This window comes from Brachyistius frenatus, unplaced genomic scaffold, assembly GCF_029030835.1.
Source record: "Brachyistius frenatus isolate BFR_SWC_R1_liver_20210118 unplaced genomic scaffold, ASM2903083v1 Contig_7, whole genome shotgun sequence".
In the NCBI taxonomy this organism is placed as follows: Eukaryota; Metazoa; Chordata; class Actinopteri; family Embiotocidae; genus Brachyistius; species Brachyistius frenatus.
Window position 1 is genome coordinate 982,477 of NW_027210606.1, and position 6,376 is coordinate 988,852.

A 6,376-nucleotide genomic window follows, 5' to 3' on the forward strand; every position below is an offset into this window, starting at 1 on the left:
TACAGTACACTAACGTAAATGTAAAACGAAAAACACGAGAACAGAAAAGAAAAAAAGAAAAGAAAACGTCCAAACTTTCATCGCTTTGAAAAAAAAAAAACAACAACAACATACAAATAAAGGTCTGCTCTGGCCCCACTCAACCGTTAGTCAGAAAACCGTGCTCAGACATAGCTGCCCTACAAAGAAGGCAAAAGAACTGCAAGGTCAAAGGTCACGGGTAAAAAAAAACAAAAGAAAGAAAATGGTTTTAGTCTAGTTTGGTACAGTTTTTGCTCTTTGTCGGTCAGAGGAGTGTCGGAAACTTCTTTAGGAAACCATCCTCTCCTTTCTTCTCTTAGTAGCTCTCGACTACCGGCTCGCAACGTCTCCTCCGGATCAAAGAGGAAATAAAAGTGACACAGATTCATGAAAATATTACTTTCGCTGTGCTCGTTGGAAGCAGACCTAATTCATGTTAAAACCCTTCATCTGAAACCCAGTTCAAACCCCTTGCGCACCCGTTCGACTACCCGAAGCTCAGACAGCGGAAACTTCAACCCTCGGATCACGACTCGCGCTTTTCCTTTCATTTCAAAAAGAAACAAAATGGTGCACGGCGGCAAAAATTACATTCGAAAGTTGCACCAAAAAAAAAGAGAAAAGGTTTCTTTTCTTTTCCGCCTGCATTCAGACGACGTGTTCTGCTGCCTCAGCGGCCGCCGACCTCCGGAGAAGCTCCGCACGGACACAAACTCCTCGCTGCTCAATTAAACGACGCATTATTGCTTTCTCTCTCGTGACATTTGGGATCATTTTAACTCTGGTCGCAACGAATGATTATTTTCCTTATCGATTCCTCGGCCTCCAGGAACCCTCCGGAGGGTAAAAACGTGCGCCGCAGCTTAATGAGCCCATCGGGTCGCCTGTCCGGTCCAACCGACGGTCCCGACAGCCAATCAGATTCAGTTTAGGGTCGTAGAGGACTCTTGAGGAACGAGCAGATTCAGACGCGGATCAAACAACGAATCCGTTATCAAGATCAAACTCACTTTCTCGTCCGTTGAAACTCTTTATTCAAATGAAACTGATTGAACCTCGTGATGGACCGTACGTAGGGCGGGTTTGTCTTATCGAGTCAGGGGTCACAAGTCGAAAAGGTTGGGAACCATTGCACTATAAATACGATGTATGTCCCCTCTAAGTCTTAATGAGAAGCTGCAGCTTCACGAGTCCAACTCACCTCTACGGGTCTTTCACCGAACACAACTTCAGCCGAATGTGTTTCTGGACATGGAAGCTGTTTTTGTCCCCCCCCCCCCCCCTCCTACTCTTAAATATATTTAGTGCAAGTTTTAACTTTGTGGCAAAAGAGATCGTTTCCTCTTTTTCCACAGACAGCGGTGAGTCTGGTCGGCGTTGTTCTCCGTCCGCTCGCTCGTCCTGCCGGACTCTTTTTGAGGGATTTAGGCAAATCTGGCATTTCTTCCTTCAGGCCCGACCCCACCCCTCCGCACCACGACCCCACCCCTCCGCACCACGCCACGCTACATAAACAAACAAGCACCCAGGTATTTATCTTGGTGGCACACGGCCAGAGAGACAATCACCTCCTCCTCCTCCTCTTCCTCCTCCTCCTCCTCCTTCTCTGTCATTAGTCTCCTCTCTCTCCTCTCTCTCTTGTGCCTTTGTCTGGATTGCAGCTTCGCTCATGTGACGGCAGAATGCCGCAATGCCTCGTTGGTCCTGGGAGATTCTTAACAAACATCTCCTCAGGAAGAACACCTCCTCCTCCTCCTCCTCCTCCTTCTCCTCTTCTTCCTCCTCCCCTGAATGCTCCAGTCCAAGATCATTAGAATTGTTTTCTAAACCCACTTGGTCACTTGGTTCAACAGTCTGGTTGATATTCACCTCATGATTGGCTGCGTCTCTCGTGTGGACATTCTGATTGGTCGGCCGCAGCGGCCAGGAGAACATAAGGACAGACGGACCTTCCTCATCAATACTCTGATTATTAAAGGTGCAGCAAATACAAAATAAAAACCTCATTAAAATTCACACAACAGTGTCACAAACAGACACACAAAGCACTGACGTACCTGGTCAGATGGACTCACACCGATTATAGCTCACGCACACACACACACACACACACACACACACACACACACACACACACACACACACACACACACACACACACACACACACACACACACACACACACACACACACACACACGGAGAGTTTGGCAGATTTGCATTCTGTGAAGAAAATGGAGTCAAGATGAAGCAGCGGTGGATAGAAAATGATGGTTCACGTAATGAAGCAACGAGGGAACAACACTGTTTAGCTCCTTCCTGTGTGTGTGTGTGTGTGTGTGTGTGTGTGTGTGTGTGTGTGTGTGTGTGTGTGTGTGTGTGTGTGTGTGTGTGTGTGTGTGTGGTGGAGAGCGAAAGGGAGAGAGAGATAGAAATGTATACATAGAGAAGAGGCGAGACAGAAAGATGTAAACAAAGAAAATAGGAAGCGGAGACAGCGAGGGAGGGAAGAGGAGGAGAAACGAGAGGAAACAAAGAGAAAACAAGAGACGGAGTCCTGTTCTGCAGCTGTGCGTCCGTCCCGTGCAGGACGTTGACCAGGCGGCGAAATCAAAAAATACAATTCAAATAGGAAGGGTTGATAAATGTGCTGATGATCTTTGTCTGAAATGACTTTTACATGAGAAAAAAAAAATGTATAGCTGCTGCTGTGACATGCAACATGGCCGCAGTACATCTGCAGCTTTGATATGGCACACAATTATAGGCTCTGTGCTGTGGATATGGATATGTGACACTGCAGATGTGTGTGTGTGTGTGTGTGTGTGTGTGTGTGTGTGTGTGTGTGTGTGTGTGTGTGTGTGTGTGTGTGTGTGTGTGTGTGTGTGTATAAGGCAGAGGAAAAGAAAGGTATGCCGCTCTCCGAGGCAGACTAAAACAAACAGCCACTCATCTCAACCTCTGTGCACATACCACCCACTCTCTCTCTCTCTCTCTCTCACACACACACACACACACACACACACACACACACACACACACACACACACACACACACACACACACACAGACAGACAGACAGACAGACAGACCTTGCAGAACTGAGCACCCAAACCACCCACACACAGTGACAGACATGCGCAGTCGCCGCATGAAGCCAGACACACACACACACACACACACACACACACACACACACACACACACACACACACACACACACACACACACACACACACACACACACACACACACACACACACACACACACACACACACACGTATGCAGCACATAGATCGAGACGCAGACCTGGGCAGGCATAGGCATGCGCATAACACACACACACTGTACCACTGTCAAAAGCTCTTTCTTTTGAGGAGGCAGACATTAACATGCCATAAATGGAGATGGAGGGAAACGAGAGGAGAGGAAAAAAAAACAACCAAAAAACCCTGCATACATAGATTAATATGCACACACACACCCACACACACACACACATTAAAAACACACCCACACATTATGTTCGCCCACAGACGCACACAACAAAGCCTTTCCAAACAGCTCCAAACCCACCCTGCACACACACACACACACACACACACACACACACACACACACACACACACACACACACACACACACCAGTATGCATGCATGCATTCATGCATTCACACCAAATCATCCAAGCGTCCCAGCCCCCCCCTCCCCCCCTTCCCCTCCATTCGTCCCTCCTCTCCAGGGAGGCTTAGACTGTCCTCTTCTTCTCTCTCCATCTCTCTCAAGTTCTTTCTTTTTTGTGTGTTCCTCATTTAAGGCAGCGCTTTCACACACAGCACTGGAATAAAAAACATTTTTAAAAAAGGAAAACAACAAAAATGTGCAAACTGTCTCCTCTTCACCCCCCTCCCCCCTCCCGAATCCTTTAACTCTCTTTACTCCCTACACTTGTTTTTCACATCTGTCCTCAGGTATTGAACTTGGTGAAGTCTCCATAGATCGTACCATGTGCTCTGGAGGAGGAAGAGGAGGAGGAGGAGGAGAGGGGGAAGGGCAGAAAACAACCTTGCACCTCCCCATTTCCTCCTCTTGGTTTTTAGGTGCTCGTTTCAGGATTAAGGGTTCTTTGACTAATAGCCTTTTTTTTTCTTTTCTTTTTTTAAACGAAATATAAAAAAACTTGATACACATGTAAATATACATATATGTATAGATATATAGATCTATATCTATATATATATCTATATATATGTATATATATAAATTGTCACGTAAACATCTTTCCTCAAAGGCCAGGTTGTAAAAAGAAAACAACTTTTCAAAACGCTGATCTGTAAAACAGGTTCAGGTCAGACGACGGCTCACAGGCTGCTTTTTGGTTCTTTTCTGGGACGTTTCAACACTCACGGTTTGTACAACACCGATTCCCCAAAGAGACCGTTGAAAAACAGACTCCTCGCCTTGAGAGTGTGTGTGTGTGTGTGTGTGTGTGTGTGTGTGTGTGTGTGTGTGTGTGTGTGTGTGTGTGTGTGTGTGTGTGTGTCCAAACATCGACAGCGACCTGTGATTGTGACATTAAAGTTTCTCCTGATGCCGTACTGGCATTAAGGTGCTTGAGGTTTCTTCTAACAGGAAAGTTAAAGTACTCTTACAAAAAAAAATTGTCAGAAATATCTATTTGATTTAAAAAAAAAAAAAAGAAAGAAAAAGGGCAACAATTTGTCAATCCTTTCTTGTTTGGGTTTTAAAGTTAGTCCTCAAGATTATCATGCTCAAAAAAAAATACTAGTACAATGTTTTGATATGTTTTTCACAGTGGGAATTTTGGAGCGACAATAATCCGATGTAACGATATGTTTGGTTCACCAGTCCTGCAAATCTGCTCATTTAACACAGGAAATGGTACGTAAACACGTGGTGGGGGGTGGTGGTGTTGGTGGTGGTGTGGGAGGGGGGGTAATATATTTGAAATATGAAGCAGGGTGAGCTTTCCAATTAAAACACGGCTTTCCTTTTTAACCACGACGTCACATTGGACACCGAAGACCTCACTGCCGTCCTCCGCAGTCCAAAACACCACGTCCCATCTCAACGCAAGATAAAGACGCACTTCACGTGACCGCCGGTTACCGCGTCATCCCCCGACGAAGACACGCAATCCGCCTTGCAGCAGTCAGAATAACTCTCACTGCTCTCGGTCTCGTCCGCACGTTTAAAGAACAAGAGCTCCAACTTCAGCGTAAAGTATCGAACCACGTCTTTCACGCCAATCGGGCTTCTTCAGCCCCCGACGTCGAACCCCGGCAGAGACAACGTGGGACGCGCGGGGAGACGGAAACAGCCGCAGCTGATGCACGGTGCACAAATTTGCCGCGTCAATCAAATGCAAATTTACAGTCGGCTGATTTTTTTTTTTTTTTTGGTGTTTCGATTTGTCTCGCGTTTAAATAGCTAAAGTCCAACTGAAACTAAAACCTGGCGTAAAGAGGATTTCAACCGTCCCAACGGTACCGAGGACCGGAACACCAGCGGCACCAAATCAAGAGCTCACCAGGTGCTTCTGTGTTCAACCTCAAAGTGAACACGAGCGCCGCGCCCTCTCCGGGGCTCCGGTGACGAGTGTATTCAGCTGGATTCTGACTTCTGAAGGTCAGTTTGTCTGAAAAAGAAAAGATCTCATTCTGCATTCTTATTCTTTTTTCTGAAAGCTTGCCACTCAGCCACACAAATATCAAAAGGCAAATATGACTGGAATGACTCTTAGGGTTGTTTCTATGCCAACATTTTCATTATTTAGCACCTTTCTTTTTGTAGTTAAAAAAAAAAAAAAAAAAAAAAAAAAAAAACCTGACATGAAAGGCAGGAACGTAACTTTCACATCTTTCAGCCAGAGCAGTGAAAGTGTTTCCATCAGATGTACTGCAGCCTCCTCCAGCACGAAAATAAGCGTCAGCTGATTGACGGACTGCAGCCTCTCAGGTGTGCTGCCGTGTAATTCCCCTTTAATTCCCACATTGCTGCGGTGTGCTGCAGCTGATGCAGCTGACAGCGCCCAAACGCGCATTAGCGTGTGTGTGTGTGTGTGTGTGTGTGTGTGTGTGTGTGTGTGTGTGTGTGCGTGCGCGTGTGTGTGTGATGGCGGCGTCGGGTGAACGGGACCGACCGAGGCTGCCTGGCCTCCCGCTCTCCCTCGCTGCTGCTCCCTCGCTGCACACAAAAAACCCCGTGCGGCCATTCAAACGCAGGCAGGCGCGCCCGAGCTGCGGTCCCTCGCCACGTATCGCTGCCTGAATTAGCACCTCTGTCCGTGCCAGGCGAGCACGGCGCCGGGCAGCGGAGCCCGAGGAAACCCGCG

General features: G+C 47.0%; 1 long non-coding RNA gene across 1 annotated transcript in view; it reads right to left on the reverse strand.

The window, feature by feature from the left end:
• Positions 1-2,344: 2,344 nt before the first annotated feature.
• LOC138615739 (uncharacterized) overlaps positions 2,345-6,376 on the reverse strand; it is a 208,775-nt gene continuing 204,743 nt past the window's right edge. Inside the window, exon 2 of the long non-coding RNA XR_011310551.1 lies at positions 2,345-3,598. This is a non-coding gene — a long non-coding RNA (uncharacterized lncRNA). The remainder of the gene's footprint in view (positions 3,599-6,376) is intronic.